Source organism: Vulpes lagopus, chromosome 17, assembly GCF_018345385.1.
Source record: "Vulpes lagopus strain Blue_001 chromosome 17, ASM1834538v1, whole genome shotgun sequence".
NCBI classification, from domain to species: Eukaryota; Metazoa; Chordata; class Mammalia; order Carnivora; family Canidae; genus Vulpes; species Vulpes lagopus.
Window position 1 is genome coordinate 27,208,338 of NC_054840.1, and position 16,221 is coordinate 27,224,558.

The window sequence follows — 16,221 nt, forward strand, 5'->3', positions numbered from 1 at the left end:
TAATGGCCCAGTACCTGGAATATATACATAGAACATTCATAACTCAATAACAAAAAGACATACAATCCAATATAAAAATGATCAAAGGACTTGAGGGAGTAGACATTTCTCCAAAGAAGATATACAAGTAGCCTAAGCATATTAAAAGATGTTGGGATCCCTGGGTGGCGCAGCGGTTTGGCGCCTGCCTTTGGCCCAGGGTGCGATCCTGGAGACCCGGGATCGAGTCCCACATCGGGCTCCCGGTGCATGGAGCCTGCTTCTCCCTCTGCCTGTGTTGTGTCTCTGCCTCTCTCTCTCTCTCTCTCTGTGACTATCATAAATAAATAAAAATTAAAAAAATAAAAGAAAAAAAAATAAAAGATGTTGACCCTCATTAGTCATCAGAGAAATGCAAATCAAAGTCACAATGAAATACCACTTCACACCTACTAGGATGGCAACAATTAATTTAGAAAGAAGAGAAATAAAGAAAGGAAGGAAGGAAGGAAGAGAAAGGAAAGAAGGAAAATAGGAAAATACCAGATATTGATAAGGCTCTAGGGAAATTGGAACCCTCACAAATTGCTGCTGGGAACATAAAGTGGGGCAGCTACTACCTAGAACAACTTGGTGGTTTCTCCATACATCAACCAGAGATCTAACAGTATGAAACATAAATTCTACTTCAAAATATATATCTGAAAGAAGTGAAAACAAAAACTTGTGCATGAATAATTTGTAACTTCTCTATTCCCAATAAGAAAAGGTCGAAATAACCCAAACGTCCAACACCTGATAAATAGGTAAACAAAATGTGGTAAATCCATATCGTGAAGTATTATTCAGCAATAAAAAGGAATGAAAATGCACGTGACACATGAATGAGCCTTGAAAATCTCCAAGATACACAATGAAAGACAAGCTAAATATTGAATTCTTACCACATGTCAAGTACTGTGCCAACACTTTTTACAAGTATAAACTGATTTAGTCTTTATTAAAACTACATGATGTATAATTATTAACCATTTTATATTGAGCACAAACCTGGAATTTAAATATAAAGTCTAGTTACTTGTGTCCATAACTGCTATATAACCCTGAGTTGAAGGGATTCCAATTTTAACTTAAAAAAGAAAAAAATTTTGTGCTGGTTAATTACGTCTGTAGGCCGCATTGGCCCCACAGGTCACCAGTTTGCAACAACTGCCAGAATTGTCTTTTCTCTCTTTTTCTCACAACCTCGTATGTCTCTTTTTGGAGCAAGACAAGCTTAGGTCCCAGATGTCATTTGTTTTGTGTCCTTTTGCTTTATCTGTGAAATAGGCACAAATAGACCTGCTATAGTATACAAAATTATGTACATAAAGCTCCATCTAGCACAATGTCTGGAACCATGTAGGCAAGAAATAAACAAGAGGATGGACTATCTTTTAAGTTTTTTCTGCTGTGTGCATCTCCTTCCTACAAAGCTGGCTGCAGTTCTTCCTCCCAAGGAAGGAGTGTGTAAAGCTGTGGGTGGCAAACCAACACAATGCACAGCATCTAATAGGAGCCAGATAAGGAGAGGATTTGCTTTGGTTGCCATTCAATTTAATCTATTTTATACCACTATCTGTTCTTTTCCTAACTAAAAAACAAATCATGTATGCTCATTTTTAAATGAAAGTGAGAGACAAAAGATAGGGAAAAATTAAAATTTTCTGACTAGGGGAGCCTGGGTGGCTCAGTCGGTTAAGCATCTGCCTTTGGCTGAGGTCCTAGTCCCAGGGTCCTGAGATAGAGCCTTATATTGAATTCCCTGCTCAACAGGCAGTCTGGTTCTCCCTCTCCCTCTGCCACTCCCCACCAGTTTGTGCTCTCACTCTTTCTCTTTCTCTCACATAAACAAATAAAATCTTTAAAAAAGAAATAAGTCGGGGATCCCTGGGTGGCTCAGTGGTTTAGTGCCTGCCTTTGGCCCAGAGCGCGATCCTGGAGTCCCGGGATCGAGTCCCACGTCGGGCTCCGGGCATGGAGCCTGCTTCTGCCTCTCTTTCTCTCTCTATGTCTATCATAAATAAATAAATCTTTAAAAAAATAAAAAAATAAAAATAAAAAAGAAGTAAGTCTAGGAATATAAACACTAAATTATAGAAAAAAATACTATTTCTAGATAATATTATAATATATTATTTCTAGATATAGTCAGATTTTTTATTTATTTTATTTTTTATTTTTTTATTTATTAAAAATTTTATTTATTTATTCATGAGAGACACAGAGAGAGAGAGAGAGGGAGAAGCAAGCTCCATGCAGGGAGCCTGATTTGGAACTCCATCCCGGGACTCCAGGATCACGCCCTGAACCAAAAGGCAGGCACTAAACCACTGAACCACCCAGGCATCCCCTTATTTTATTTTTTAAAGATTTTATTTATTTATTTGAGAGAGAGAGAGAAAGCACACCAGAGGGGGGAGGGGCAGACTCTGGGATCGTGACCCGAACCGAAAGCAGACACCTAACCGAATGAGCTATCCAGGTGCCCTCCAAACTTATTTTTATGGCTATGCATCCATGTAAGTTATTTGGTCTTGTTTTTATTTATTACAATACAGAATTATTCAAAATGTATTTCTCTATGCATTGCTTTCTTCTTTAAAAAATAATACATATACATACACCCACATGTTTTTCATTTGAAGACATAAATATTTACACCAAGTTTTTAAGTGCTACTTAGGTTTTTTAAAACAAATTCTAAAGATATATCTCCCTTTTTCGTGCCACTAATGTCGAACTGATTTATATGCTTTTAAATAAATATATCTTTTTTATATCACAAAATCTATACAAGCTTATTAGAGGAAAATAGATTTGAATCTGTTATTGTTTTACTCTGTATCCTTCCAATTGTGAAATTAGATCATATTTATTTTTAAACTCATTTTTCACTTAATATATAGTAAGTAGGTTCTCAATTAATGTGCAATGAATGAGTGAGCATACACTATAAGAATTTATTTTTAATTCAGGATCATCTACTAAACCTAAATGAAACTCTCCCTTTCTAACTTAGCTGAAGGCATTAGACGTATAAAGAAAATAATATGACTCTGGGAAATCACCCATACAGAAATCGGAGTAACCATATTTCTAATCTTCTCTTGGGAACACAACCTGAGATCTAGCAGACAATTTAGTTTCCCTATGAATTATAAAATAAGATTTGCTTCTTAATTTACCTCTAAATGAATTCATAAAGAGATAGCATTTTCTGTGAGATCACACATAACAAGCACTGGCAAGACATGGATGCTTTTAATTTCATATGACTAAGTTTCAGAGTTACCTATGTTGGGCCCAATATACAAAAATTGATCTCTTTGCAAAAGGACCAGTCCTTCTCTTCAGAAAGACTGAGAACATTTTATACAACTGTAGGAGATGGTTAGGGGCCCCATGGCAAGTGAATTAAGCTATAAAATGGCAAAGTTGATTTCTAACAACAGTTACATTTATTTGAAAATATATAATTTCAGAAGAAAAATGGTAGAATAATGTATCTTTTGTATAAATCAATAAAAGTATTGTCTTACTAATTTGTTTCCTTAGTGTTTTGTAGACTTCATACTAGGTTATGAGTTGAAGTTTAATTCAGGAAATTGTTTATATATATATATTATTATTATTATTTATTCGTGAGAGACACAGAGAAAGAGAGAGAGGAGAGAGGCAGAGACACAGGCAGAAGCAGAGGAGAAGCAGGCTCCATGCAGGGAGCCTGATGTAGGACTCGATCCCGGGTCTCCAGGATCACGCCCTGGGCTGAAGGTAGTGCTGCCCACCCGGGCTGCCCAGGAAATTGTTTAAAAATAATTTTATTCTTCTTAAAATCTTGAATTAACTTTATTTGGAGATTTCCATTAATTCCTGAATTAACTCATTTCCATTATGATACAGTGTACAGCTAGCATAAGATAATGGAACACATCAGGGCTTAGAGTCATCATCATCATCATCATATCATCATCAACTGATCCTTTCATGTTACAACCAGGACAGATTTTATGTCATAGGCAGGACACGTTTCTCCTTACTGTAAACGTAGTAGCTCATTTCAGCATTAGAACAAGCCATGAAGGTAGATACTAAAATCACCCCGAATTCACAGATGGGGAACTGAGGCAGATAAAATCACCACAGTCAAGTAAAAGGTGAGGCTGAGGTTTGAATTCATACAGTGTGTCTCTGAAGCTCATGCTCTTATCTAGCATCTAAAAAGACCAGGCTTAGATCTTGGCTCTGGATTTCCACCTGAATGACCTTGAGCAAGTCCTTAACCTCTCTGGGCCTCAGTTCCCCATCTGGAAAAGGGGAATGGTCATAAACACCCCACAAATTTCTTTTAAGAATAAAATTAAATCATGTATGTGAAAGCACTTTCATAAGCAGTCACAAGCTAGCCAATTGTTGCTTCTATTGTTTTTATTAACATGCGAGCTAAAAAAAAATGAATAAGCTGTTTAGGAGAGGAAAAACTAAAAATAAGGAACAAGGGCAATTCTGGTAATATCTAAACTCCATTTGATTAAAACACGTTATTAGATACTTGTGCTGCATCAGACAGGTAACTAGACAATTTTCTCTCTTTGTTCCTTTATTAAAAGAAGGGGCAGTTATAAAGTTAATGCTACACTTTCGGAGACCTTCTTTTAGCTGAAATAATGAATTATTTCCAAGACTCGGAGAGAAGATTATGGCTAACCAGGAGGCTGTGGAATCTACCATTTCCCTATTGGGGTGGGGAGCATGCCACATGGGAAGATTTAGACTCAGTCCAGGCAAGTTCCTCAGAGAAGTCTCAGTAATTTAAGCAAGACTCGGAGCTGTACACTTGGTGCTATTTCATTACATGACGTTTCTCCAAATGAAGAATTCCTGAGCATTTCCCACCATTATTGTTCTCCCTATGAGAGACAGTATATTGTTTAAAATAATAACAGGGGCACCTGCCTGGCTCCGTCCCTAGAATATGTGACTCTTCGCCTTCGGATGGTGACTTCGAGTCCCATGTTGGAGAGATTATTTAAAATTATAACAATAATAATATATAATAATAATAAAAACAGAATCAGATTTGAATTTAAATCTCAATAGCTTTGTCTTATTAGCTGGTGGATGTTGATCAAGTTATTTATCTTCCCAGTCTGTTTTCTCTTTATAAAAGAGATTAATGATGCCATTTATCTTAGGAGGTGATTGTTACATAGGTTAAGCATAAGTTATGATGATAGTAGCTAGCATGCATTAAATACTTCTAATGTGCTGAGTGCTATATTAGATTCTTTACCTGTGCTTCCAGTTAATCCCCACATTGCCCAAAGTGAAAGGTGGTTGGTACTGACTCTACTTTATAGTTGAATAAACTGAGTCTTAGTGATCTCATACTGCCAGTAAGTGAAGGAGACAAGACTAGTGAAGCAACAATGTAAAGCCTGACACAGAGCTGTTACTTTAAAATTTTAGCTCATTTTCCTAAACAGCCTAAGAGGAAGATTTCAGGGAGAGAAGTCTTTACTCTTTCTATGGCACAAAGTTCGGAAGTCTTACCTCCTGTGGGAACCTGCAGTGGCTCCACACAGACCTTTGCCACTGACCTTGTTCCAAGTTAAACCTCATTTTCACCTTGGGATCTTGGATAGTGAAGGTGCAGCCAGATGCCAACATTGAAAAATATTCAAATGGGCAGTTATCCCCCATGTGTATCATGTGAAGTCAAATGTGCACGTCTATTTTCATCTTGGGCTCATATGAGTAAAGAAAGACTGAAGGAATTGAACACTGTGAGAAACCGGGCTATGAGCCTGTCACAGACCTGACCAAGAATAATGTATGTCCCTTGTCTGCTGTTGAATCTATTCTCATTCCTACAAAAGGCGAAAGGCAGGCTGGAGAGGTAGTCAGGATTCTTGACTCCACTTACCTCCTAGCTGGGTGTCCTTGAGCAAGTTTCTTGATTTCTCTGAGGCCCATTCCCTTATCAGTAAAATGGAGATAGGAATAACTATCTCATCAAGTTAGGATTAAATGAGATCTTTCTGTATCACCAATCCAATAGAAGGTTGACATCTACTCCCTGAAGGCCCCCGGGCTCTTCTGTGCCTTCCTGGTAAATCCAACCCTGCTGGATGCCTACCCAGCACACCTCTGCATGCTCCCTCCCTCTCCAGGCTCCAGCCATAGAATGCCACTAGCACTTCCTTAGATATACTTTTCCCCACTTGTGTCTCATTAATCATTCATTCACCCAGAAAAATTCTTGAGCCCCTGTTACGTATGAGGTCCTGGATTAAACGTTGGGAAGAGATTATGGAACCAGACAGATGCAGCCCTTGTTGTCAAGGACCCTGAAGTCTAAGGGAGGCCTCGGGGGAGTAAGTGGCCGCTACAATTCTGGATGCTGACCCATGTGAGAGGCAAGGGCAAGGTGCTGTTAAAAGATGTGTGTGAAGGGATAGCCTACTTAGACTTGGATGGTGGTGGAAAGCGGTCTGAAGAATGAGATTGTATTTAGAGATTGGCTCTAAGGGGATGTGGTGTGTGACCTTATGCAAATCCCATCTCTCTCTGCATTTTTTGTTGGTGAGGTGTAAGGCTGGAAGGAGTCATGTTATTTACCAAAAGGAATTGTCTTCATCCCTTTGGCGTAGTCTCCAAAGATTTAGCAAATCTCACTCTAGCATATGCTCCATTCCCTTGCAACCTTCTCAAGAAGGAGCCTTGTTTTCTGGAACCCATGGGGTAAAATATTCCAGCTGTGGGTTAAAGGAAGAGGGAGGTGCCCCAGGGAATCTTTCACTGAGAGGAAAATAGGACTTTTTGTTAAGGTTGGGGGTGGAGTGGTAGGAGTTCTTGAAGAAATTGAAATGAAATTTAAAAATCATTTACCAAACCCCAGAGAAATAATTGATTTAATCAAGGATCATTTATGAATGCTAAAACCAACAGATGAAAAGTTGTTGAGGAATAGGATCCTCAAAATTCTTTTAAAATAGAAAGATCTGGGGCAGCCCTGGTGGCTCAGCGGTTTGGCGCCGTCTTCGGCCTAGGGTGTGATCCTGGAGACCCAGGATCAAGTCCCACTTCAGGCTGCTGCATGGAGCCTGCTTCTCCCTCTGCCTCTCTATGTCTCTCATGAATAAATAAAGAAATAAAATCTTTAAAAATAATAATTAAAAAATAAAATAAAATTGAAAGATCTAATGATCATCACCTCACCCAAATGACCAAACTAGAAGCTTACCTCTGAAGGATGTGACAGAGTTCTTCTCTCAACTTTGACTTTTCATTCCAAATTGTATTCTATTTTTTAAAATTTTTATTTATTCATGAGAGACCCAGAGAGAGAGAGAGGCAGAGACGCAGGCAGATGGAGAAGCAGGCTACGTGCAGGGAGCCTGATGTGGGACTCGACCCCAGGACCCCAGGATGTGCTGAAGGCAGGTGCTAAACTGCTGAGCCACCCAGGCATCCCAACCCAAATTGGATTCTAAATCTTCTTTTGCCTGTTTCTTAATATGGGTATCTCTAGAGTTTAGTCTTCTGTCTTTTATTCCTTTTATGCTACATGTTCTTCCTGGGCAAGCTCAGCCACTCCTAAGATCTTAACCAAAAGTTCTATGCACATAACCTCTGAACCTGATCTCTTTCCACAGCTCTAAATCTGTAGTCCCACCACCTGCAGCTTTTGCTCACTGGGTCTTCCTCAACTGCAACTTTCCTCATCCTTAACATCTCTTTTTTCCTCATCCCAATCAGTTATACTCTCATCTTGTATTCCATAACTTAGCTCAGGGCCTCACGATCCATTAGTTAATCAAGCCAGAAATTTGGTAGTCTTTCTTAATTCATATTGTCAGCAGAGATTTATTTATTACCTACTAATGGTTAGGTTCTGTGTTCATTGTTAGGTGATAGGGGCAAAATCAATTTCAACACCGATTTACATAGAAAAACATTGATTAAATGTGCCCAGCTGCCTCAGTTAGAAGAGCAATCGACTCGATCTCGAGGTCATAAGTTCAAGCCCCAAGCTGAGTGTACAGATTCCAAAAATAAATAAATAAACTTTTGAAAAAGGCATGTAAAAATGATTGCATAAATATATGCATAATTACAAACTGAAATAAATGTTTTGAGGGGAAAGAAATATGGAGCTAAAACTTATGCCAAGTTGGGGGTAGGAGAAGGGAGGGGACAAGGAGATCAGTTTCAGAAAATGCTTCTCTAAGAAAATGTTTGAGTTCAGATAAGAAGGATATATTGGAATTTACTAAGTGGGGGAAGAGATAGGTGGGTAGGTAAAGAGGCAGTGTTCTCTAGGAAGAGGGGAAAATCCATGCAAAGATCTTGGCTTGAGCACCTGAGTGGCTCAGTGGTTTAGGGTCTGCCTTCAGCTCAGGTCATGATCCCGAGGTCCTGGGATCCAGTCCTGCATCAGGCTCCCCCACGGGGAGCCTGCTTCTCCCTTTGCTTGTGTCTCTGCCTCTCTCTGTGAGTCTCTCATGAATAAATAAATAAAATCTTTAAAAAAAAAAAAAAAAAAAAAGCTCTTGTTGGCTTTTTGAAGAAGTGAGAGAATGATGGTGTGGATAGAGCACAGAGAACAAGAGGTAAAGAGTATAAAGCCAGGCTGGAGCAGTCACTGGGGCCTGAACTTACTGAGCACTGAAAATCATATATACTATTTTGAACATTATCTTAAAAACAATAAGAAAGCATTGAAAGGTTTTAAACAGGGCAGGGTGGGGCTAGAGGTTAACATATTGTGTGTTGTGCAAATATCAGTCTGGCTGATATATGGAAAACTGTTGGCAGGGAGTGAGGAGGATGTGAGGGTGCCAGCTAGGAAGGAAGCTGCTGTAGGTCTTTAGATGTATGAGGAGGGCAGCTTGCCCTGAAGCAATGACAATGCAGATGAAAAAAAGTGGATAGATTCAAGTAATATTTTAGGAGTTAGGCAGTATATGGAGTAAGTCAGTAAAGAAAGGGAGCTAGGATGGTTCCAAGATTTTTAGAAAGTCTGAATGTGGGCCCCAGCAATCTGTTTCCTAAGGAAAAAAACATGAGAAGAGGATCAGGTTAAAGAGGACAATGAAGAGTTCAGGTTGGGCAATGTGAAGGATCCTAAGTTGACTTTAAGAAAAAGCTAAGAAGATCTAAAAAGTAGGCATTTGGATATATGATTCTGGACTCCAAAGAGAGATTGAACCCAAGATTTGGAGTCATTGACGTAGAGCTGGTAACTGTGACCACGGGAAGGATTGGATTCCTCATGGGATTACAGAATGAGGAAAGGGTATATGGCGGAGATATAAAGGATACTAAAGTTTAATGTGGCAGGTTCAGGAGAATGAACCTTCAGAGAAGACTGAAATGTTCCCAGGTAGGAGGGAGGAAAACCAGACATATATGTGACATCATGGAAGTCAAGGGGAAGGAACGACTAATAGAATCAAATGCTGCTACAGGTGAACTTTGATGTGGGCTAGGTACATACCCAAGAGATATGAATACACATGCTTATAAAAACATGTACATGAGGGACACCTAAGTGGCTCAGTGGTTGAGCATCTTGCCTTTGGCTTAGGTCATGATCCTGGGGTCCTGGGATGGAGCCCCACATCAGGCTCCCCACAGGGAGCCTGCTTCTCCCTCTGCCTATGTCTCTGCCTCTCCCTGTGTGTCTCTCATATATAAATAAAGTCTTTTAAAAATATATATGTACATGAATGTTCATAGCAGTATTCTTCGTAACAGCCAAATCCAAAATGTCTATCAACTGAAAAATGGGCAAATATAATTGGTATTTCCGTACAACAGAATATTCTAATCAATTAAAAAATCAATGCAGAATCAATACATTCTATAACATGGATGAACTTTGAGAACACTATGCTAAGTGAAAGAAGTCAGTCATTTAAATAAAACCAAAAACACACATATGGTATGATTTCATTCATGTGAATCATCCAGAATAGGCAAATCTGCTAGACAGAAAGTAGATTAGTGTTTGCCTGGGTCTGAGGAAATGAGACGGAGATGGGCAGTGACCGTTAATAGGTACAGGGTTTCTTTCAGAGATGATAAAAAAGATCTAAAACTCATTTGTGGTGATAGTTGCACAACTCTGTGAATAAATTACAAACTATTGAAATGTACATTTTTTGGTTTTTTTTTTTTAAGATTTTATTTATTCATTCATGAGAGACACAGAGAGAGAGGCAGAGACACAGGCAGAGGGAGAAACAGGCTCCAGGGAGGGGGCTCGATTAGGCGCTGGATCCCCGGTCTCTGGGATCATGACCTGAGCCGAAGGCAGATGCTCAGCTGCTGAGCCACCCAGGTGCCCTCGAAATGTACATTTTGAATGTGAATTGTATGGTATGTGAATTTTATCTCAATAAAGCTATTGAAAAAAGAAAAGAGTGACTCAGTGCATGAGTGTCTGCCTTAGGCTCAGGGCGTCATCCTGGAGTCCCAGAATCGAGTCCCACATCGGGCTAACTGCAAGGGGCCTGCTTCTCCCTCTGCCTGTGTCTCTGCCTCTGTCTGTGTGTCTCTCATGAATAAATAAATAAAATCTTAAAAAAGAAGAAGAAGAAAAGAAAGAAATTATATTTAAGACAGACAACAACAGGGTATTTTTTCATGGATTGTGTTCCTTTTTATTGATTCCAGGGTCCTTTTATTCTGACATCAAGATAGCTAAGAGACTAATTCGGTCACCCTAAGTTTGTTTGGTTGATTCAATCTTGCAGATAGAATCAAAACAAAAGGAATTTTTTTTAAAGATTTTATTTTATTTATTCATGAGACACACAGAGAGAGAGGCAGAGACACAGGCAGAGGGAGAAGCAGGCTCCATGCAGGAGTCTGATGTGGGACTCGATCCCGGGTCTTCAGGATCACTCCCAGGCTGAAGGCAGGCACTAAACCACTGAGCCACCCAGGGATCCCCCACAAAAGGAATTTTTGTTGAGTCTTTCAAATCAACTAAAGAATGACCTAAACAACTAGTGACTGACATATTTATATATCTTAGATCTTAAGAGTGCTATAGATACACTGACAAAATTCTGACTATCCAAATCTGATTCCATCCATCCATTCATTCATTCAACATCTGTTTATTGAGGACCGTATGTGGCACTTTATAACCCACGCTTTAAAGAAGAGTCATATTTTTTATCTTTTATTATGTTTTTTAAAAGATTTTATCCACTTATTTGAGAAAGAAAGAACACGAGCAGAGGGAGGGGAAGAGGAGGAGGGAGAAGTAGACTCTCAGATAAGAAAAGCCCTACCCAGGGCTAGATCCCAGGACCCTGAGATTATGACCTGAGCCGAAGGCAGATGCTTAACCTACTGAGCCACCCAGGTGCCCCATCTTTTTAAAATATTAAATTAAGAACCATAATCTGACAATAGGAACAAATATTAGAAATGGAGGCTTTCCCTTAAATCTGCATATATGCTCACCTAGCACACAGTTCAGTGCTGGATAGTGGAAAGGTGGAAGTAGGCAACTGACGTTTGTTGAATGTCTACAATTTGTCAAGCACTGCGCTGAGCAATTCAAAATTGTGATCTCAGTTAATCCTCATTATAACACTTTAAGGTGAGTGTTATCATCAGGTGAATAAGCTATTCAGAGAGGTTACATCGCTTACCCAAAGTCACACACCCTATACGTTAGAGAAGATCTTTGAAACCAGGTCTTCTGATTCGAAAAACACTATTTTGCTTTGTTTTTGGTTTGGTGTAGTCGGTATTGCCCTCCAAGAGATGTTCATGAATCAATTAATTTCTTCAACAAAGATTTATGTGGTGTTACCACATGCCAGGCATTTAACTGGACCCTTTGGATACAAGGTGAGCTCAGTGGAAACAATGACTGACCTCATAGGGCTCGCAGTCTAACTAGGAAAGGGGACCATTTGACAAGGACACCTTAAATCTTCAACAGATTATAAAACTCACCTGCCTTTATTGAATTTCACTGTGTTCCAAGAGCTGCTCTATATGCTTCTGCATCCATTAAGATCTCGTTCCCAACCTTCCTTCCCAAATGCATCTCCTGCCACTTTATCTCAAGTTCTCCGTGCCAGACTCACTGGACTCTTCCCTACTATCCCCTAAACCACTGCTCTTTCTTTTCGCTTTCACTCCCCCTCTACTTGTAGATATGCTTCACTTTCTGGCTTTTCTTACCTCTTAGAAAATATATTTCAACAATGTTGGGGAGAACAGAAGACCCTGGTTTCATTCTGAGTTAGCCTCTTTGTACTACAGTGGAAAGTTGTTTCATCTATCCCAGCTTCTGTGCCCCATCTGTCAACTGAGAGTGATAACAACCACCTCACATAATTGTGAAGATTAAAGTGATAAATAAGCATAGTGCTTGGCACAAAGTAGTTTCAAAAATGCTTCTTGAATATGGGGATGAAGACAAGCGACCCTATGCATTAATAAAGGAAGAAATCCTTGAAAGTCAGGGATGCTTCATGAAGAAGGTAAGACTTAAATTACTCTTTGAAAGATGAGTAGATTCTGAATAGTCATGATTGCAGGAGAGAGGCTGGATAAAGACTTGCTCTTTTACTGTGTTTTAAATATTCTTTTACAACATACACTGTAGAGCAGCACCAGGAGCTGGCTATAATAAGAAGGTTAAGCCTCCCTTCTTGAGCAGTTAGTGCACTGCATTCATAAGAATGTGGACATTTTTCCCACACTTTCTTACTCTCTTGACCCCAAAGTGGTTTAAGGACGTCCCTAGTTATCCTATTCACCAACTTAACTTCTAAGCCTGACTGCAGACGCCTCATCCACAGATGTCTCCTGTTTGCCATAACTCACAACCGTTCACTGATTCATTTCAACAATTACTTATTGAGACACATCAAAATCCTAAATTCATGTTTGAACGGGGACTTAGCAGTTACACTGTCAAAAATTTATTCCAAAGGAATAATCATAGTCGTGCACAAATATCCAACTATAAGAATGTGTATGACAAAGGCCAAAAGCTAGACACAATCTAGATGTCCAGCAATAAGGGATTAGTTACATAAATCCCTGTAAATTCGTGAAGGTAATTCTATATAGTCATTAAAGATAACATATAGAGGGATATAACATATATATAAAAATACTGTTGTAATTTCACACCAATATATTACCAATGATTGTCTCTGGGGTGGCCTCAGAAGTGGTTTATTTTTTCTATTCTGTAAGAAACACGTACTCCTCTTTTACTGAAAAATACTGAAATGTGAAAAATACACATTTTTTGGCCTGTGGAGCTTGGTCTGTGAAACATTATATTAAAAGGAAAAGGCAGAAAATTATAGAAAGAGGCCAATGAAGTGCCATCCCGGTTTTTCTGTAATGTTCTTTAAGATACGAAAGTGATAAGTTCTACCTTTTCTCACCTTTCTCATTTTTATCTTAATAAATGCTCAATAAATAGTAGTAGTATTTCAGTAGAGAAAATACGATGTTGCACAAATATTATGATAGTGGCAGAATGATCACAGTTTTTATCTGAATCGGAAACTTTCTAACATTGAAGAAATGTCAAAGGCCTTATATGACTTTGAAAGCCATGTTCCTTCAGACTAGGCAAAGGTAGACTTGAATGGAAAGCAATTTTCTTCCTTTCTCACTCTTTTTATCTTTCTTTCTGTTGAAAGATCTCACAGCACTTATTATTTTAACAATTAATAAAAATGTTTAAGTAAAATCATGTAAGAACTTAGAATCAAAGGTCATAAAGTAAAAGTTAAAAGATTTCTCTGTTTCCCCTTGCTAGGTCATCCAGAGTTGCTTACCAAAAGTAACTTTATAAAAAGTAAAAAAATAAAAAAAGTAACTTTATCTTTCTTTTTTTAAAAAAAAAAAAAAAAGAGGGTTTTTTTTCAAACACAAATGAGATCACACTATCTATACTGCTCTGCAATTTATGATCTTGGACTATTTCTACATGACCTCCAGAGTTTGCTCACATTTTTTAGTTTCACTTCTAAATAATTTTAATGGGCTTTTTCATATTCAAGAAAGCAATGTTTTATCCAACTAATGAAACTAACATCAACCATGTCTTTACAACTGAAAAATGACCATTTTCAATATCTTAGAATATCATTTCTCAGAATATGATCTTTTAATATAATTTCTGGTTTCTTTCTATGTCTGTACTTACTACTTAGAAACACAACTAACATGTATTAAATACTACATGTGTACTAAGTGCTTCACTGATGCTATTTAACACATCAACCCCAAGATACAAATATTATCATCCCATCTTAGCAACGGGGAAATCAAAGTTCAGAGAGGGGAGAGACTTGTCCAAAGTCATTCAGGTGTTATATGGGAGAGCCTGGTTGCAAGCTCAGATCAGTGTCACTCTGAAGACCATGTTCTCAACCAGGTACACTGACTCACCCCTGAACAAAAACTTATATAAATACTTGCATATATATTTATGTACAAGGGGATTGTATTATGCACGTATTTAGTAACCTATTTTTTTCAGTTGAAAATATATCCTAGACTTGTTTTCATCTCAATAAATGATAATTTCATCATCATGTCTAATGACTCCTATCTTGCCCTTCATTATAGGGAGGGTCATAAAATATTGGAGTCAATTCCCCACTGCTAAATACAGGATTAATTCCACTATATCACTATAATGATAAACCCTGACAGAGATATTTTATTTGCTGCACTTCTAAAGCATTCTTTCACAAAGTAAATACCTGTAGTAGAAGTGCCCTTTTACCTACTGGATGCAATAACATCTGGTAGAGCTTCAAAGAAGTCTGCATTAGAAGGAATGCAAACTTCCCAAGAATTAATACCTGTAACAAGGCAAAAATAATTCCTTTTTGGTCTCATGTTTTATTTAGTTACAACACTTAATTTGCTTATATGGGTGAGAGGGATTGGAAACAATCTAACAATAGATTTTAACATAAAGTATAAATCTGCACTGTCCACTATGGTAACAACCAGCCACATTAAGTCTACTTAATTTTAAATTAAATAACATTTAAAACTCAGCTCTTCGGTTTCACTAGCCATATTTCAAGTGCTCAGTTGCCACATGGGACTAGTGATGACCATATTGGACAGTACAAATGTAGACTACTTCCAAAGATACCAGTTTTTTGTTTGCTTTTCACTTTTTATTTAAGTGCTTATTGACTCAGAAGGCTAAGAGGTTTTTATAATAATTTTATAAGAATATAGTCATGTACTATGAGAATTTGAAAAAATAACTAGATTTAAAAAAAACTTCCTATGAAAATTGAATTTATAGAGTAGTGAAGGGACACAGTAAAGAGTTCACTTCAACTTTATTTGGGGAAACGATTCATGGAGGAGAAACTGTGAACATCTCAAAACATAAGTAAAGGGATGTCAGGCAGAGAGAAGAGGAAACTTATCCACAGGGCCAGATGGAAGGGTAAGGCCACAGATGAGGATTTATTTGTTTACTTGTTTGTTTGTTTGTTTGTTTGTTTGTTTGTTTAAAGTAAGCTCTATGCCCAACACGGGGCTTAAAATCACCACCCTGAGATCAGGAGTCAAATGCTCCATCTACTAAGCTGGCCAGGCCTCCCCCAGATGAGGATTTCAAGCCCAGGTATTTTGACATTTGGGGAGCAGTATGAGAATTAAGTAACATCATATATAATGAAATCGTTTTTGCAAACTATCAAATACTAAGGTGACTGTTGTAGGAAGCAAGGAGAATAAGGTGTATGCTTTAAAAACCTGTGTTCTTTGAAAACAAAATGCATAGAGAAGATAGCATTCTTCTTTATATGAAAATAGTTCTCGGTAAATGCGATTATATAAATAATAAATGCATATAACATTACATATGCATTAAGACTGAATTAATAGGATATTTGCTTGTCTCCTACATCTAAATAATCACTCTTATCAATTATATTCTTATAATTATGTTAAAAAAGAAAACAAAAGCAAAAACATGTAGCTAGAAATATCATTCTACATCATGATGATTTCGTTTTTCTTTTGCATAAGCCTGTGTCTTTCAAATAATCCACAAGCAAATAGCTCCATTCTGTAGATGAGAAATTATAAAAGACCATGTAATCAGCTGACAAAGGAACTGAAAACAAGCCCAGAGGAAATGCATGGCTGTTCTTACAAAGT